This window comes from Tupaia chinensis, unplaced genomic scaffold (assembly GCF_000334495.1).
Source record: "Tupaia chinensis unplaced genomic scaffold, TupChi_1.0 Scaffold000291_1, whole genome shotgun sequence".
NCBI classification, from domain to species: domain Eukaryota; kingdom Metazoa; phylum Chordata; class Mammalia; order Scandentia; family Tupaiidae; genus Tupaia; species Tupaia belangeri.
In genome coordinates this window covers 1,899,008-1,917,420 of record NW_006159776.1, presented here as the reverse complement: position 1 = coordinate 1,917,420, position 18,413 = coordinate 1,899,008, and the positions used below count along the sequence as shown (strand labels likewise).

Below are 18,413 nucleotides of genomic sequence, written 5' to 3'. Positions count from 1 at the left end.
GAATGCCTCTCTAGGTTTGGAAAGTTTTCTTGCAGGATTTCATGGAATAGATTATCAATGCCCTTATGGGTCTCTTCACCTTCTGGAATGCCAATTATCTGGATGTTTGGATGTTTGATGGTATCTAGTACTTCTCGTATATTATTCTCAAATTTTTGTGCCATTTTCTCATTCTTTGTGGTGGATTTTTCTAGGCCAGCAATTTTCTCTTCTACATCTGAGATTCTATTTTCTGTATGATCTAGTCTGCTTTTAATACTTTCAAGGGAGATTTTGACTTCCTGTATTATAGATTTCATTTCTAACAGTTCCGTTTGACTTTGTAAAGCGTGTAATTCCTCTTTTAGATCTTGCAAGGATTTCCTCACCTCCTGGAACTCGTCAACTTCTTTCTCCTTTCTCTTTAGCAGTTCATTGTCTCTCTTGTCTTCCATCTCAGTTAGCTTCACCATTATGAATGTTCTAAATTCTTTATCAGACATTTCCATGATTTGCATTGAACTGCTTGTGGATGAAGAGGAATTCTTTTCCCTTGGAGGAGAGGTATTTTCTTGCTTTCCCATATTTCTTGTGGTCCTGTGGTGATTTCTTGTCATCTGATAGATGGTGTGTTTCTTTTAAATTCTTGAAGTTCAATCATGCTAGCTTTGTTTGCTGGAGGCTGAATTATCAGTAGAAAATCTTCATTTTTCCTGTCCCCTGAAATGACTAGTTTGCAGGAGCCATGAGGAATCCTCTTCTGAAGGAAGGCCTCAACTCTCCTGCCACACTAGCTTTGTTTGCTGGAGGCTGAATTATCAGTAGAAAATCTTCATTTTTCCTGTCCCCTCGAGAGATCTGATGTTAGCCTAATGGGATAATCTTTATAAGTAACTTCACGTTTCTCCCTTGCCATTTTTATAATATTGTCTTTGTCTTTAATTTTTACCAATCTGGCTATGATGGGGGAGGATCTATGTGTGTTGATTCTATTTGGGGTCCTTTCTATTTCTTGGGTCCGAATTTCTACATGTGTCTCTATATTTGGAAAATTTTCATATATTATATCATGAAAGAGGTTTTTCCATACCTTTTGCATATTCTTCCCCTTCTGGGATACTCATAATATGGATATTTGGGCATTTCATGGTGTCTAGAATTTCCCGTATGTTGTCCTCATTTTTTTTGTTGTTGTTGTTTTTTCATTCTTTTTGTTGATTTGGTTTATGTTGGAGACTTTGTCGTCAAGGTCAGAAATTCTTTCTTCTGTATGTTCCAATCTGCTATTACTACTTTCTAGGGAGATTTTAATTTCTTCTGTTGTTTTCCTCATTTCCAGAAGTTCTGTTTGATTCTTTTTTAGTGTCTTTATTTCTTTACAAAATTCCTTTTTCATGTCCTGAAATAATCTTCTCATTTTCTGGAACTGATTATCTGTTTTCTTCTACATCTTAATGAGTTTTGTCACTATGAGTATTCAGAATTCTTTTTCTGACATCTGTTTGTATTTCTCTATGCTATCCATTGTTGGTGAGGGACTACTACACTCCCCTTGGGGAGAATTACCCCCTAGTTTTCTCATGTTTCTTCAAGATCTATGCTGGTTTTTGGTCATATGATGCAGTATTTTCTTTTTTTCTATTTATTTGAGATTTATTGGACTAGTATTGGAAGAAGAAATTTCACCCTTAGTTCCAAGGTATGTTCTTCCCCCCGACCCCGTTGGTGGTCTGTGTCTTCCAGGTAAGAGCAGTTATGGAAACTTCAGGTGGTTGACTCTTCTTCCAAACATTCAGCTCTTGATGGGTTGGTAGCAAGCTAAGGAGATATAACTTAGTGAAGATGATCAAGTCACGCATTGTACTTCATGGGCTGGTGTATCAAAAGTTCCAAAGTTACTCCCAGGCCATGAGGGTATACTCATGAAAGAAAGCTTGTCCAGACTTGGCTCAAGTCTCCTGGAAGGAAAGGAAAGCCCAAGCTGTCAGAGCAGTGGGCAGCAGAATGACGAAAATTCCAAAGTTACTCCCCTGCCCCAAGGGTGGTCTGATGAGAGGAGGCCTGCCCAGACCAGGTTCAAGTCTCCTGGCAAGTGGGGTGACCCCAGGCCACCAGAGCAGTGGGCAATGGAATGGTGAAAGTTCCATAGTTACTCCAGGTCCTAAGTGTGAACTCAAGAGATGAGGCTACCCAGACAGGCTTGCAATATGAATTTTTAATGTTACAAAAATAATAGTCTCTGTTATAACAATAGTTAATATTTTTTGAGAACTTACTATGTGCCACGCAACATTCTAACTTTATTAATATATGGTAAAAGAATGCACAGAATGTATGATTTAAATTTTTTATTAATGTGTACTAACTTCCCAACTACTTTGCAAACTCTTTGAGGACAAAACCTTAGTTTTCTTTACCTTGTATATATCCCTCAATAATACCAAAATGAACCACTTCATGGTAACAATTTAAAAACTGTTAATCAACTAACCATAGATATAATAAAAACCAAAATTCCCTACTTGTCTTAATGGCAACTGTAGACAAGCGATACTTTTATTATTTGAAGCCATATTGTCTAGGTTGAGTGGAGACCATAAAATGATAAATTTAACTAGCATTCAAACTGAATGATAGCTTTAAATACATCTTAAGAAGGTCAAAAACATTGGAATGTAAAACAATGTTTCATACATGAAAAGTATATACAGAAAATTAACCTTAGAAGATATTGAGTAAAAAATGAAAACAAAGGTTTGGGAATATACTAAATTTTGCTTCAGAAATGAAAAAAATCTCGGTGGCTTAAAACAGTGGCTCTTTATCTTTGGCAATGTCTAGAGGCAGGTTTCATTGGCATAGCTGGGAAGAGAGTGTTACTGGCAACAAAAAAGTAAATGCCAGAGTCATTGTTCAACATCGTATAGTATACAAGAGAGCTCACCCCATACCACCACCCCAAAAGAAATATCCAACCTTGAGGCCAGCGGGTAGTTTGATGATTAAGCACTGGACTCCCAAATATGTGACTGCAGTTTGAGTCCCAGATCTTGTGGCTTGAAAAATCACACCAGGCATGTATGCGTACATTCCCAGAATTCTTATAGGAAAATGGAGGAAAAGGGATTGTGGTATGGCTACCCCTCAGGGGTGATTTCTCATTTTCCCTCTCATGATCAGTCAGTCCCTCAGTGTCTCTCTCTCTTTCTCTCTCTCTGTTTTTTGGAAAATTCTTCATCTTAAGAAACATGGTGAGAAGCAAAGATAACCTTCTATTACAGTGAAAATACTTCCCATGAGGGCATAGAATGAAATAAGAGATTTACCTTGAGAAAATTATGTATATAGTTTCCCAGAGATTTAAGTGTTTTGTTTTTTTGTTTTTTAATAGAGAGAGAGAAAAAGTCCTAAGGCACTTGAGGTCATCTTCTTTCAAGAATGACTCAGATGTCGTCCAAGCCATAAGCTACAAAATTGAAATCTAAGAGGAAGTAGCCACTTTGTCAGTTCTACTTGAAGAACTTCTTTTCAGTAGGAACCATCCTCCTTTGCTTATTGTTGCAGTGAATCTATTCTAAGGACTTTAGCCCTTAGATTCAGACAGGCCTGTTATTTGAAGAGGATAATGGCTTAAACAAGGGGATAAGAAAACTCGCCTGGAACATTTTTTCTCGGTCATGTTAGTTGTAAATAGTTGCTAATAGCTACCTGATCCTGGGGGAGAAGAAAGCAAAAGAATAATGAAGATAACTTTATTATTTCAATGTCTTTTCCCTGTTCTAAAATTGGGGAAAAGACATACACTCTGGTGCCTGCAGCAATGAATCAGTATCAGGGAAGACTAAGCATGACACAGGCTCCTGAGGGACCATTTGCCTCAATGATGATTATTTGGAACAGTGTGCTTTATTTCAAATAATTATTAAAATAGGTGTATCATCAGGCGCAGCTGTAGTGATGTGTACTGTTAAGACATTGTGCTCTGCAGCCTGGGACTACATGGCAGGCCGGGGTTCAATTCCAACTGATAGGCCAAACACAGTGGCACATGCCTGTCATCTCAGTGATTTGGAAGCTAAAACAGTAGGACTGCGAGTGTAAGGCTGGCCTGGGCACCGTAGTGAGAATCTGTCTAAAAGACCCAGGGGTGGTTGCATGAGCCTGTTCTTCCAACAACCAGGGAGGCTGAGGCAGGAGGATCATGACACAGAGAAACCCTGTTCTAAAAATATATAAATTTCTTTAAAAAGAAAAGTATACTATAGAAACGAATAATTATAAAAATGCATGAATTGTTAAAGCTTTGTTTATTGATTCAATAAATATTTACTGAGAATTTAAATATTTACTGAGAATTGTGTGAAGTATTGATATGCCAGCAAGGGGAACTCAATATGGCCCCAGAGCTAGAACAAAGGTAGACGAGTAGGTCATAAACTCTAGGCTAAGTGCTCTGAAGGAAAACACCACTGTTCTGAAAGAGCCTTAAACAAAGGCAAGGGAAGCATGAGCTGAGATCTGAAGGATGAGAAGGAGCTAAGTAGATGAAAAACTGGAGAGGGCCAGTGGCAGGGATGCAGTTAGAGCAGCATGAGCCAAGGCCTTGAAGTGAGCTGGGATTAGGATGCATTCAAAAAGCAGAAAGGAAACCAGAGAGGCTAAAGCTCACAGGGTAAGAAAGAGGTTGGTGCCCCACTGGAAAGATTGCTGGAGCCAGGCAATGCATGGTTTTAGGAGCACGTTACATTTACAAGAGCCTAACAGCAAAAGTGAGTGTTGACTTGAAGCTACTTTACAGTTAATTTTGCAGCCTTTCCAGAAGAACAGACACCTTCTCTGATATTGGGGGAATGAATGGATAGACAATGTGACACATTTGATTATATATTTTTAAAGATCGACTGCACTGCCCCCTAGTTTACAGATGCAGAAGCTGAGAGAAATAAACAAAGTAGAAAATAAATTGTAGTAAACACAGCCAGATTTTAACCTTGGTCCACAGATTCATCTCAGCAGGCAGACTCAAAAACCAACTTTGTTTCCTCCACAATTTTGACTGGTGAGAACTATGCATATTGACTCTGTGGGGCAGAGTTTCCATTTTTAATGCTTTTTATAATTGACCTCAGCATGACTTCTTTTAGGTCCAGCCTCTTTGTGGATGTCCAATCTACGGCCAAAGCAAATTTGCATGGTTGGCTTTAAATGATTCTCTTTTTGTCACTCCATTAGTCACAGGTACATTCAGCACTCAAACACAGACAGCTTTCCTTTTGCCCATCTGAAATGTGAATCACTAATCCTCACCAATCACATTTTGCATAGTAAGTTCATTGCTCTATCCCCAACAGGTTATTCTCATCCTACCTCACTTCTCTGGAATTTGCAGGGAACTCATAATTTGTCAGGGATGAAATTGACTCATTGCACATTCTCACTAAAAAAAAAAAAAAATGTAGTTAAAAAAAAACCTTTGACACATTCAAGGTCTTAGTGAATCAGCACATTCACGAATCTCCCTCTGATAGAATTTGTCCTAGAAAAAGAAATAACAAAGAACTAAAGCATGTTAGTTGCACTTTAATAATGTACTTAATGTGCAGTATTTACAGAATAAAGTGCTGCCTGAAATTGAATCACAAATAATCTTTTTTTTATTAATTCTGTAGAGCATGTCTGGTGGACTCATTTATGTCATTGAACCAGAGTATTGCCAAGTGTGACATTCTGCTCCTTAACGGATCCAAGGGTTTGGCTTCTTGGCAAGCGACTATCATTGAGGCTTATTTTCTATTCCTTTTCAGCACCAGCTCTACCAGTTGATGTTCTTCCTCTTGCTAGTTTTTGTTTGTTTGTTTGAAAGAAATACAATTTATCGCATTATGAGGGTCACTTAGTTCTCAACAAGGAGTGTGGAACCACAAAACTGAAACACAAACACTGAGTGGTTGGCTAGGTTCACAGATTGACTGGTTTGGTCAAAACACAAGCCTTCTTAACTCATGAGTCAATGTATTATCACAGCACAGTGGTAAATCATATCACAGCCTGGCTTTGCAAGGTCCCTTATGATAGCTGAATCTATGGCTACTAAACTCATGAAAGCTAATGGTTTACTCTGCTTCCTTAAGTTCACCTAACTTCCATTTATATTTTTCTATAATAATACCCACAGCTCCAAGTTCTTTACTACAACATGTCCTCAGCTCAGCCTGTCTTGGGTTACTCTTTAAGTTTCTCGGGTTACCTTTGAGTTTCAAAAGTTTCAGCTTTTGGCTATAAACTTGTCATATGACTTTAATCAGTTTGTCATTGACAGTGACCTTAAATGGCACCCCTAAAATCTCTGTAGCCATTTCTGATTATTCTGTTCATCTCTTTCCACCAAACAAATTTTATTTACTAAATATATAAACAAAATTCAAACCATCTAAAGATCTAGTTGATACTATTCTGGGTAAAATAAATGCCTACTAAAATATATTTTTAAAAACTTTTAGGGGATTAATTCATAAATTTAATATACTATTATATGTCCACAAATAAGATAAATACTGGTATAAGAGAATGATTGCGAGGCAGTATTAAGTAACCAAATAAAATATAGAATTGCAAATATACTATAATTTCAACTGTATAAAAAAGTACATTCAAATACTAAAATTCAATATACCAACAAATTAGCAAACATCTCCTGGGATTATGAATAATTTTGATTTCCCTTTTATTGTATGCTGGATCTCCAAGTTTTAAATAATCAATAAGAACGTTACTGTTACTGTCAGTAGTACCTATAAAATACCTTAGAAATAAAGACCAACTTCTTAAAACACTGCTTGAATTCCTCCACAGTTTCAAAGGTTAAAAATCAGGGCCAGCAACTTGAGGAATTTAATAAAGAACAAGTTTAATTCCCAACTTCAATTCCCCTGCAAATATGACAGGATTTTAAAATGTGCCTGGAAAACTGCATCTGGGGTTTTGCCAATTCCATAACGTTTGGGACGTTTGCTGAACCCAAAACACAGCCGGGCCCACCCATCCATAATTAAAGCCCTCCCCCCAAATGAATTCATTGCTTTGTGGCACCATCTGTCTCATTCCCTTATTTACATAATAGGGAACCCTGCTTCGACTGCAGCAAATGAGAAGCGACAAAAGAATGGCAAGTGAAGATGAAATGTATACATGGATACATCAGATTATATATAATATGGTCAAATCCCTCCAATTTAAAATTTTTTTAAATCTCCAAACCATTACAATTTTCACCTCGGCCTCTTTCCAGCTTTCAGAATCTCCTTCCTCCTTCTGCTGTCTCTGCAACTCTCACTAATGTGGCTTCTTTCACTCAAAGAGTTCATTTGTCACATTTTATTTTATTAAATATTTTATTTTCCTCTGGTGGACCCATTAGAATGCCAGTTAGAGAAAGAGACATAAATCAGTTTCATTTGGTATTCACTTAGGGTACAGAGGAAATAAACAGGTTCATCTTAGCCTGAAATTTAAAAAGAAAAAAAAAATTGTCCCCAATATAGAGCTTCCTTGAATTCTTCTCATTTTCCTCCTGTCCCTCTCCTGGGAAGTTTCTGCCCTAATAATGGGAGCATGAGCAGTGGATCTGTTCAAAGACAGACAAAGGGCTGATTTTTAATATGCAGCAGTCACTTTAATCCCGTGTTTTGTGTCCCTTTCTACAGGAGCTGGGGTAGGGACAGCTTCTGAGTCCCCACAGCAGCTGCAGGAGGTAGTGAGTGAGCACTGGTCTGAGTCAGGTGGCTCAGACTTATATTCTGGCTCTGTCATGAACTTTAGTGCCCTTTGTCAAGTCCATTTCTTGTATCTTCAGTTTCCCATTTCCCAATCAGCTCTCTGTTGACCCATAAATGCCTGAGATAATGCTCTTCCCGGTGGACCTAGGTCCCCATTTACATGTCTGCAGACACAAATGCAAGCAGCTCTGGCCACACAGAAGGCAGAGGATGGGGTGTGGGAACTGAGCTCCTTTAGCCCCAGGACTCACCTTTCACCAGGACTAAATGCCTTCAGGCCTTAGGGGAAAAGATGCCAAGGTTTAGAGGCATGCATTGTTCTCTGCACCAAGCTGAGTGCTGTTCACAGTCAAAGATCAGGAGCGACCCTTCTCAGCCCAGCAGTAACAGCTATAGGGGCAGCCACACCTCGGGTTAAAATTATTGGAGGCTAATGGTGAGAACAGAGTCTTAATGACTGCACTGTGGAGAGCCGGAGTATCAAGCTGTTCTGCAACAAATAGATTCCTCATCTCCTTTCCAGGTCTCTCAATCAGAATTTCTGGGGATAGGATCCAGGAATCAGTGTATTTATTACATTTCCTGAGTAATTTGGATTCACCACCTATGCTTTGGAACCACTGAATTTCCATAACCATTAATGTGATAAACATCTTTTGGAGAAATAATTTCTTGCTAAACTCTGGAAGGAACTTGTCATATATGTGTCTTTATTCAGGGGTCACTGGACAGTAGAATAGGTAAAGCCATGAGTGATTTTATTCCTTAGGTTGAGAAGTGTTTGTGTAGACAGACACACCTTACATCCATCTACATCTAACCTGAGACTAGAACTCTAAGCATTTAGCTGGCAGAAACATTTCTGTTAAGGAGAAATGTACAAGATCCTGGCTGAGCCTCTAATCTAAGCCTGACAGTGCACTAAAGATGAGAATACCCCAGCAAAGGGAGGCAATAGCCACTCAGAAGTGATTTTTTTAGTCACTACTAAAAATTTCTTCCAAAATGGGGAAAAAAAAAGTATAAAAATAAAAATATATTTTTGATATAGATAACTCACATTTTCTCGATCTTACATAATAGAGGAATCAAATTAGCTTCCTAAAACATTACAATTTTTAGTGGTCTATGAGGGAATTTCAAAAAGTTTATGAAAAATACATATTATGGAAAAGCTATGCATACATTTTGAAAATTTTTGCACCAAAATAAAATTGTACTTTAATTCCATTTTCTGATGAACTTTTAATTGGCCTTTGTACAATGCAATCCTAACATAATCTCTCTTCTCACCTTGAAAATGCAATTTGAGGGACCAGCAGATGGTGTAATGGTTATGTCCCTGGACTCTCACTCATATAGTTGACTACTATTTGAGTCCTGGGGCCGGTGGCTTAAAACTCACACCAGGTACATGTGCATACATGCCCAAAATTCCAAGAGGAGACTGGAAAAGAAGAGATTGCAGTATGGCCATCACCCCTGGGGGGTGATTTCTCACTTTCTGTCTCTCTGTCTCTATCTCTTCGATAAGTTCACATGCCCTATAGCAAAAATCTCTCTCTAAAAAAAAAAAAGAAAGAAAAAAAGAAAAGAAAAAAATGCTACTTGAAGGCAAGTCTGTTAGACTAAGCTTCCTCCAAAATGCCTTTGTTAAGCCTCTTTTGTCTTCATAGCAGAGGCCTCTCTTCACTGCTGCTTTTACAAACAGTGAAGAGTGTATTAGCAGGCAAGGCAAGACAGTGGGGACATCAGGCATGGGCCTCTGGGCTTTTACTTACCAACTGCACCATCTCAAACATCAAGTAAACTTGATCATCATCTGTAAAATGGGATAATAGCAAACTATCTGACAGGACTTGAAGGTCGATGGGACAAAAGGCATAAAGGTCTAAGTAAGCAGTAGAAACAGGATATATATTGGGTCATTGGAAAAGTCATGATGCATTTTTGCATAGAAAAACAGAAAAATATGTCCTTAATTTTTCCAGTAACCCAATATTATAAGATATTGGTTCTGTGATTCCCTGAACAAGCAATGGAACAGAGGAAGTTTAAAAGAAATTAGAAACTGAGATGAAGTTTATGTCCCTATTGAAAGCCCAAGGTAGAAGAGCTTAGTTCTGCCTGAAAAGATCTCAAGGCACTTTTCTTAGGAAAGTAGGTCCGAACCGAGTCTTCAGGATTGGATAGAAATGTTCCAAGAGAACGAAGGAAGACAGTATCACATGGGTAGGAATAAAACAGCCATCAAAAGATGTTGATTTCAGGAACAAGGCATGTCAGTTGGCATGATTGGGTTATAAAGTGTATTTTGAGGGATAGGAGATGAAATTACAGAAATGGGAGATGGGAGCAAAGCATTCATTAGTATAAGAAATGCTAATAAAAGATGTTTGTTATCCTGTGCTGAAGGGAAGGCCTTTCTACTGAACACACTGAAGGACCATTGAAGGCCTCTATAAGGGAAAGTTACATGATCAAATCTGGGTATTAATGGGTCATTCTAGAAATACTAAGATTAGGATGGGTTCAAATAGAGTGAAAATGGAGATAAGCAGGCCACCATTCAAGGAGGTATTATAGGGATTCCATGAAGAGAAGGCTGAGGCAGTACGAATGGAGTAGACACTACTTGTTTGAAAGATGCTAAGAAGCAAAAAGGGCAAGACTAATGACTTATGGATTGAGACAGGTGAAAGAAGAATGAAGAGTCAAGAATGTCTCCCAGGTTATGAATGCTTGCAAATGGGTAAGTGACTTGCACGGTGACAAAGAGAGAATGAAGAAAATGGGCAAGATTAGGTATTAATAGATGGAACGAGAAGGTGGTGTAGTGGTTAAGGCACTGGTAACACATGACTGACTTCATGGTTCAAGTCCTGGACTCAGAAGTTTGAAAGACAAGCCAGGTATGTGTATATGTGTGTCCAAAATCCCAAGAAGAGCATAGAGGAGAAGGGATTATGGTGTGGCCATTCCTTGCTTGGTGGGTGATTTCTCACTTTTCCTCTTTGCCTCTCTCTGTCCCTCTCTATCTAGTACATGTGCCTTATTGAAAAAAATTAAAAATAAATAAATAAAGCATAAGTAGATATGGGAAACACTAAATTTGGTTTGGGACATGTTAATTTAAAAGCATCTGTTAAAATCCAGATGGAAAATTCCAGTGACTATAGACTTACAGGTCTTAAATTTTTAAGGTTTAAAAACTCAGAGAAAAGATCGCCTCATGTGGAAGCTGGTTACTTGACATCAAGATATTCTAAAAAGAAAATCTGTTAATAGTAAATATAGTGGTTATCTACAAAACTTGAGCTGCTTTGAGGAGATATTTTCCCTCATTAATCAAACTGTGTCTAGAGCCATATATCTAATTGTGTTCAACAATATTCTTGAGGCTGAAAACAAAACTCAAGCACATTTCAACTATACCATGTCCAAGTGAGATAACTCTATACCATAGCAAAGATACAGACCAAGTCACATAAGACAATGACTACAAAGTCACTCAAGAAATAAATGCCCTCTCTTTTCTCTTCTCCCCTTTAAAGAGGCAGCCCACAGTGATGAAACTCGAAGTTGAGGAGCCCGTCACCATGCCTAGCACATTTTCTGTCATCCAGTAATCATACAATTAATGTGTGGTGGATAAATTACTGAATGGAGACACACATAAATTAAACAAATTAAACATTCCACGAGAGCTATAGGAGACTGCAGAAATTTTTTTCTAGGTCAAAGAGATTTTCAGAATGGGACGTTTAGATTTTTGTTAAAGGTGGCATCATTTTGACCTGGCTATGTTCCAGTGTAACCACTAGACAGGTTGAAAATAGGAACTTGAAATTTTCTTTTTCAAGGAGGAAACTAAGTGTTCAAAGAAGGGGTGAGTGGGTGAGGCTTCTTTTAAACCAGTGAAATGCTACATCAGGCCATAAACTGTGGTATAGCGTAGAGACTATGTTTAAATGGATGCTTCCCAATGCCTTATGAGATCCGGAAAAGCAATAAAAATTCATGGCCTACTTGTGGCTGAGCTCTAATAAAGGAATAATCGGTGCTTTAAGTGAGGGGTAATGGGAGGTACAGTGGGAGATTTACTGGAGCAATAAGGGCTGCAGAACGAGAGTAGGTTTTTCATGCCAATTACACTGACAGACTACAGAACAAGACTTTACTGACACACACCTGCAATCCTGTTCTGTTAAGTGACAAGGTGGGGCGCTTAGTTTTTCCTTTTCCTGTACTTCCAGGAATCAAAGCCTTAGAGTTTCACTCAGGGTTGCTGTCACCAAAGTTAATAAAACTGCAGTGAGGTTCCCATAGTAGACTACTTGGTATGGTGGCTAGCACTTGGAATTTGGTTTGGGAAGAACTTCAGTGTTATTCCCAGCTCTGCCACTTATCAGCTGATTTTATTAATGCCCTTGATTATTGTTTCCCAGTTATTCATTGCTGTCCATTGTTATGAGACTTAAGGTGTGTCACTATGGGAAAACCATACATTTCTACCCCTTTGACTTCAAGCTTGGCCACATGACTTGTTTCGGCCTATGGGATGTGAGTTGAAGGAATTCATGCTGCAAGCCAGAGAGCTTTAAGAATTTCTGGAAGTTCGGCTGTTGCTCTTTACTCTCTGTCGTGAGAATGATAAATCCCTAATCAGATCTGTTTTTCATCCTGGCTTCTTAAACAAGGATACGCGTGGAGCAGAGCCACATCTAGCCTTAGACACTATAGTAGACATACAATATGAGCAAGAATTAAAGTCTTGTTATCCCAAGACACTGAGACATTGGGGTTCTTTGTTACTTAAGTATATTATAGTGATAGCTGACTGATAAATTGAATGACCTTGGGAAAAAAAAATTACTGAAAGTAGCTGAGCCATGTGTTCTCTGAAATAGTGACAATAGACTCAGTTACATGATTTTATAGAGATCAAATGAGATTTTAGCCCTATGGATGACACGGAGAAGTCATTTAATTAATGGTGGTTAGTATTATTTTTAATTTGCTACTCAATCAGGGTGATAAAAGAGGTTAAGTTATTCTCTCAATGTGTGCACTTCTAGTTAGCTATGTTTCAGTGACTTGTTGCTGTGGAGTCCCTGGGCCAATGTGGCAATCAGTGGTAAATTGGACATTTATGACACTCTCTTCCAGGACCAGGGAGAAAAAGTCTCTCAGATCTTTTCATTACAGCCTTCACAAGCTGTGAAAGAAATAGCAGCAGGCTCACTTTCACCCCATTACACGTCTAGTCAATGGAACGCTGCCTTTTCCTTACCTGGGGTGACAGTCAGGCAGCTGAAAGCTGGCTCCTATGGCCCTTTGCACATGGTCACACTGCTTTGAGAGCCAGGGGACTGTGTTCATTGCAATCACAGTAATCCTACCTCACCCCAGCCATTCATAGTTCACAGAGACTCCATAGTTTTCATTTTGATTTTCACAACAGCTCTATAAGGCTGTCATTCACTCACCTATTTATTCAATGAACAGAGTACTGTCTACATAGTCTCTGCCTTCATAGAGGTAGGTATTATTGTACTATTGTCAACATATGGACTAGTTATTGCATTTACTCAGTAAACACTATTTTGCCTCTACTTTGTGTTGGGCATCTTTCAAGACGAGAAAGATACCTGGTTTTGATTCATGATGTGCTCACAGTTGCAAAGGGGATATAGACATATAAACCACCAGGTCTGAAAAGTCATAGCAGAAGTGTCATCATAGAGATATAAACCAAGTCTATGGAGGTATAAAGGGGAGAGAAAGACACAGAGGCTGCCTCGAGAATCAGAGAACCCTGTTCACAGGAATAGATACTTGAGTTGTGTTCTAAGAAATGACTGACTTTTTCAGGATGAAAGTTGCAGAAGAAACAGCAATGTCAGAAATGTAAAGGCTAGGGCATATTTACATATAGCTAGAGCATAGTGTTGGTTGGGATAAAATGGAGAGGAACATTTCAATACATAGGGAGAAAGTAGATTTCAACATTTGTAAAGAACCTTGAGATGCAAAGGAGTTATCTCTGTACTGTAGGCATCAGTGAGGCTTCTTGTACAGTATTAAACATAGAGGATACTCATGATAACATTTTTTAAAGATACCATTCTTGGAACAATATAGAAAATGTATTGAAAATATGTTGAAGACTAAAGGAAACTGTTTAAGAGGTTAATTACAAAGTCTGGAGAGTTGAAATAACAGGAGCTCATTAATTAATGGTGGTTAGTATCGCTCACTATTATATTAGGTTAGCATCATGCACTGTCCTGCATGAGCCATTATTGCTGAGGATTTTACTCATAGCATCTCTTCTCTCCCTTTGGGAAAGAAAAGCAAACACTTAACAAATGATCCATCCATTTAGTTAATTATATTCTTTAATTTTGAAGAGACAATCACTTCCCACATTTCTCAGACATTCCCACTGGATGGTTATCCCAAGGTCATGGCTAGGGCTAGGTTATCTATAACACACTTCATGTGTTCTCTGAGAACTAGAAAATCAGATATTTTTGTTGTTTAAAAAAAGTATGTGTACACATTTTAGAATCACCAGGAGAAAATCATAACTTTTGTTAAACTTGGCTACATTAGAAAAATTATTTATAATTGCATATAGTAAAGGGAACAGTGATGGGAGTGGGATGTGGTGAGATTTTAAGCATTTAAGTCCTGTAAAGTATTGATCTGGCTCTGACCATGCTCTCTCTCTGACTACATAGACAGTTGCCAAAGCCATTTCCTTCCTTGAAATTTCCTTGGAGTTTCTAAATACCACGAAGCAGGAGATGTGCAATGAGTTGAATTGATCATTTATGGCAATGTTGAGGGGATCTACTGTGCCCTTAGCAGGACTGAAGCAAAGGGATACTTTAGCATCTCTCAAAGCTAATTCAGGTTTAAACCAAGTGTAACTTTATTTGAGCAACAAAATTGGAATCACAGTAAACCAGACTCTAGTTCTTCAACAGAAGTGTATAGGGGAATTCTCTATACTTTGAACATGAAGGTCATAATAATTAATATAAGGAGCTCCTTAAACTGTTGGCAAACTACCCCATACTAGAGCATTCATAACACTCTTCCAAGGGGTTCTAACTAGAGCTCCATCTATTTCAGAGAAAACTAACTCCATACAGAAAGACTCAAAAGAGAGAATAGTTCTGGTAACAAGGTAAGTTGCTGCTATTCCCCAAATGGTTCATAAACATTTGTAGTCTATATTCCAGTGCACGTCAGGAATCTGAAAGATCTAGGCCAGAGTTCAAAGCTGTCCTTCAAGATTTCTCAGGTAATTCAATTTTTACTTTCTAGTCACAAGTTGTGAGCTTTCCAACAGAGTTCTATGAGACAATAAGGATGTATGCGGCCCTCTTACTATGTGTCAGGTACATGCCAAGTGTTCTACATATATGCTCTCATTACTGTTGTATCTTGAAGATATAAACTCTTTTTTATTATTCCTACTTAGCAGATGAGGGAACTTGAGATACAATAATCTTTGGTAACTAGGTCAAAATTAGATAGCAGGTTTGGAGTCTGTATTGAGACTTAAACATTCAAACTCCAAAGCCAACCCTGTTGCCTGTCTACTAATCTGCTTTTTCTCTGCCTAGGAGTTAAATTTTCCTTTGTATTCCAATTTACAAATATTTGTAAACTTCAATCTCCCCCTCAATTTGTAGATGAGAAAATGGAGGTGAGAAAGGTTAGGTGACTTGCTACAGGTCACATAGCAAGTGGCGGGAGAGCTGGGACTGACATACAGATTATCACGTCCTTCATTTCCTAACTGGAAATCTTCCAATTAACCTAAAATAGGCCTAGGCTTTTTTTATCCTTCCAAAGGGAAGGTAAAGGGAGGGTGTCAGGAGGGAACATTTATTAATGGTCTTTGTAAACATCAGATAATCTGCTAAGTGTGTTATATCTCCAATGTTCCAAGCTTTTGAGGTTGGTGCTGTTGCTTCCATTTTCTAAATGAGGGAACAGAGACTTGAAGACGTTGAGTAAACATGGCTGAGATTACATAGCTCCTAAGTGAGATAGCTGGGACTGTAGACAAGATCTGAGTGAACATAATTCCCATGTTCCTCCGCCAAGAATTTCAGAGGATTCACCCCTTACAGGTGTGGTTTTTACGCGGTATCCTCTTTTATAGAATGAAGGAGTGAATGGGTCTTGAATCAACACAGACCATCTTCTTCCATTACCCCCTCATAAGATGCAGGTCACTGTGATTGAAATTGAATTTTTAAGCAGTTTTCACCAAGGTCTTGGGTCAAATAGGTTCTGATATTATGGGAAGATGCCCTCCTCTTCTTTCATTCCCTGACTCTTCTCACCTGGGCACAACTATAAGAAGCCTCACAATTTATTTAAAGGTCACTCACCAGAGAAAACATCGTCTAAACCTTGGTTTGAAATTGCTGGGTGAGCCAGGTCATAGTGAAGGTACAGTGAATGTGTTAAATTACTTCCCAAGTATTTGGGGTTTAATACAACACCCGAAGTCTCTCACCAGATCCTCCCCCACTCACTTTGAAATGTACGTGTACTGCAGAGACAATTTTTCTGGTTTTGATGCCCTCACACAAATTGTCAACATACTGTATCTTTTTCCACAGCTCTTTGATGTACTTGAAGGGGTTTTCTTCCTTGAACAAGAAGCCACAACTCCAAATGTGTTTAAAACAGAAGCCTTTTAACATCTGAAGTTCAGTTCAGAATTCCTAAGCAGAAACTTGGCAAGAAGTCCTAACTTAAAAAAAAAAAAAAAAAGAATAAAAAGATGTTTCCCACCCTGAAGTATTAAATGTATGCTTCCCAATAGAAAACAGACTCCATATCCATGTTTTTCTGGTCTACCATTACTATTTGCTACTTTCCCCCTCTAGAACATAGATTTTTCAATTCATTCTAAAGTACACTAAGACTATTAAGATGGACTGCCCTCATTTCAAATTCAAAAAGTCCACGTCTTAACCTCTAATCCTTTCTCTGCCTGATGCCCTTTTCTTTTTTTCTGCCAACAGCACCAACATTGGCTCCCACAAAGACAGAAAGCATGCCTTAATCATCTTTATATTCTTAGCATCTAGGGCAGGGCTGGTATAACAAAGGTGCTCAATAAATATTTGTCCAATGAATAGATTTAAAAGTCACAGGGCCAGGTACAGTGGTGCCACTGTAGTGTGCCACTCCATGATACTGAATTCACAAATAAGACTGAGGTTCAGTTCTTGGGTAAATCTGTACATGCTGGGCACGTATGTGCCTGTGTGCCCCTAATCTTGGCTAGCTGGGAAGGCTAGGAAGAGAGAATTGTGGCATGAGACCCTGTTGAAGGTGCCCCTCTCTCTCTGTCTCTGACGTGCATGAAATAAACAAACAAATAAACACATTTTAAAAGTCATCTTTGGGATCAGCAGATGGCAGAAAGGTTATGTTGCTGCACGCCCATGTGGCTGACCGTGGTTTGAGTCCTGGACCTGGTAGCTTGAAACTCACACCAGGCGTAAGTGCGTACATGCCCAAAATCCCAAGAGGAGAATGGGAAAAGACTTGCAGCGTGGCCATTCCCCTTGGTGGATGATTTATCACTTTCTCTCTTTCTGTTTCTCTCTGTCTCTCCAGTGAATGTATGTGTCCTATAGCAAAAATCTCTCTCAAAAAAATTTAAATGAGTCATCTTCTCTTCTTCGCCTCATGTATCATATTCTTTCAAAGCCTTGTCCAATTATGCCTTATGATATGACTACCCGAGGGCCAAATATAACTCTGTTGATCAGGAGTATAGCCTATTTAAAATTTTTATTAAAAAATATAACAAACAATATTCACTTTGTAAGCTAAATAATGTGATTGATTGTATAAAATAAAATGAAATAAAAATATTAAAAAAGAAATTAAACAAATTTTCTCACACATTAAATATACATATATATGCACACACACATATATGTATGTATGTATGTGTGTATATATATATATGTGTGTGTGTGTGTGTAAAACAAATAATTCATGTCTAACTAGAAGCTAGGAGACCAGTGGTTCTAAATCATTCTGTGTCTGAGCTGAAATAAAGGTTATTCTAACAGAAGTGAGAAGGCATAGTTGTCACTGAATCTAGATACAATTTTAATCTTTACATAATAAATTCATCTATAAGGGCCAGCCCTATAGTCTAGTAGTTAACGGATCCTGATCCCATATGGCCGATCAGAGTTTAATTCCCATTCCCAGTGGTCTAAAAACATGCCAGGTGCATGTGTATGCATGCCCAAAACCCCAAGGGGATGGAAAAATGGAAGAGAAGGAATTGCAATGTGACTATGCCCCACTGAGGGGTGCTATCTCTCATGCTATCTCTCCCTCCCTCCCTCCCTCTCTCTCTCTTTCTCTCTCATGTGTACATGTGTGCTAACACATATACCCTATGGCAATTAAAAATAATAAATTCCTCTACAACATCAAAATAAAATTTGATGAATTATTGGAATAACTGGGATCCATATTATTAACAAGAACTTCCTAAGTAGAATACATAAAGCTCCGTTAGTTCTTTCTTTCTTTTCTTTTTTTTTTTTTTTTTTTTTTTAGAGGGTTTTTCTTTAGGGTGGGGGACCTGCACAA

At 38.3% G+C, this 18,413-nt stretch overlaps 1 long non-coding RNA gene across 2 annotated transcripts in view; it reads right to left on the bottom strand.

Moving 5' to 3' along the window:
* LOC114008134 (uncharacterized) overlaps positions 1-18,413 on the bottom strand; it is a 300,116-nt gene that overhangs the window by 29,044 nt on the left and 252,659 nt on the right. For both annotated transcript variants that reach the window (XR_003549695.1, XR_003549697.1), the window contains exon 4: positions 5,347-5,416. This is a non-coding gene — a long non-coding RNA (uncharacterized LOC114008134). The remainder of the gene's footprint in view (positions 1-5,346; positions 5,417-18,413) is intronic.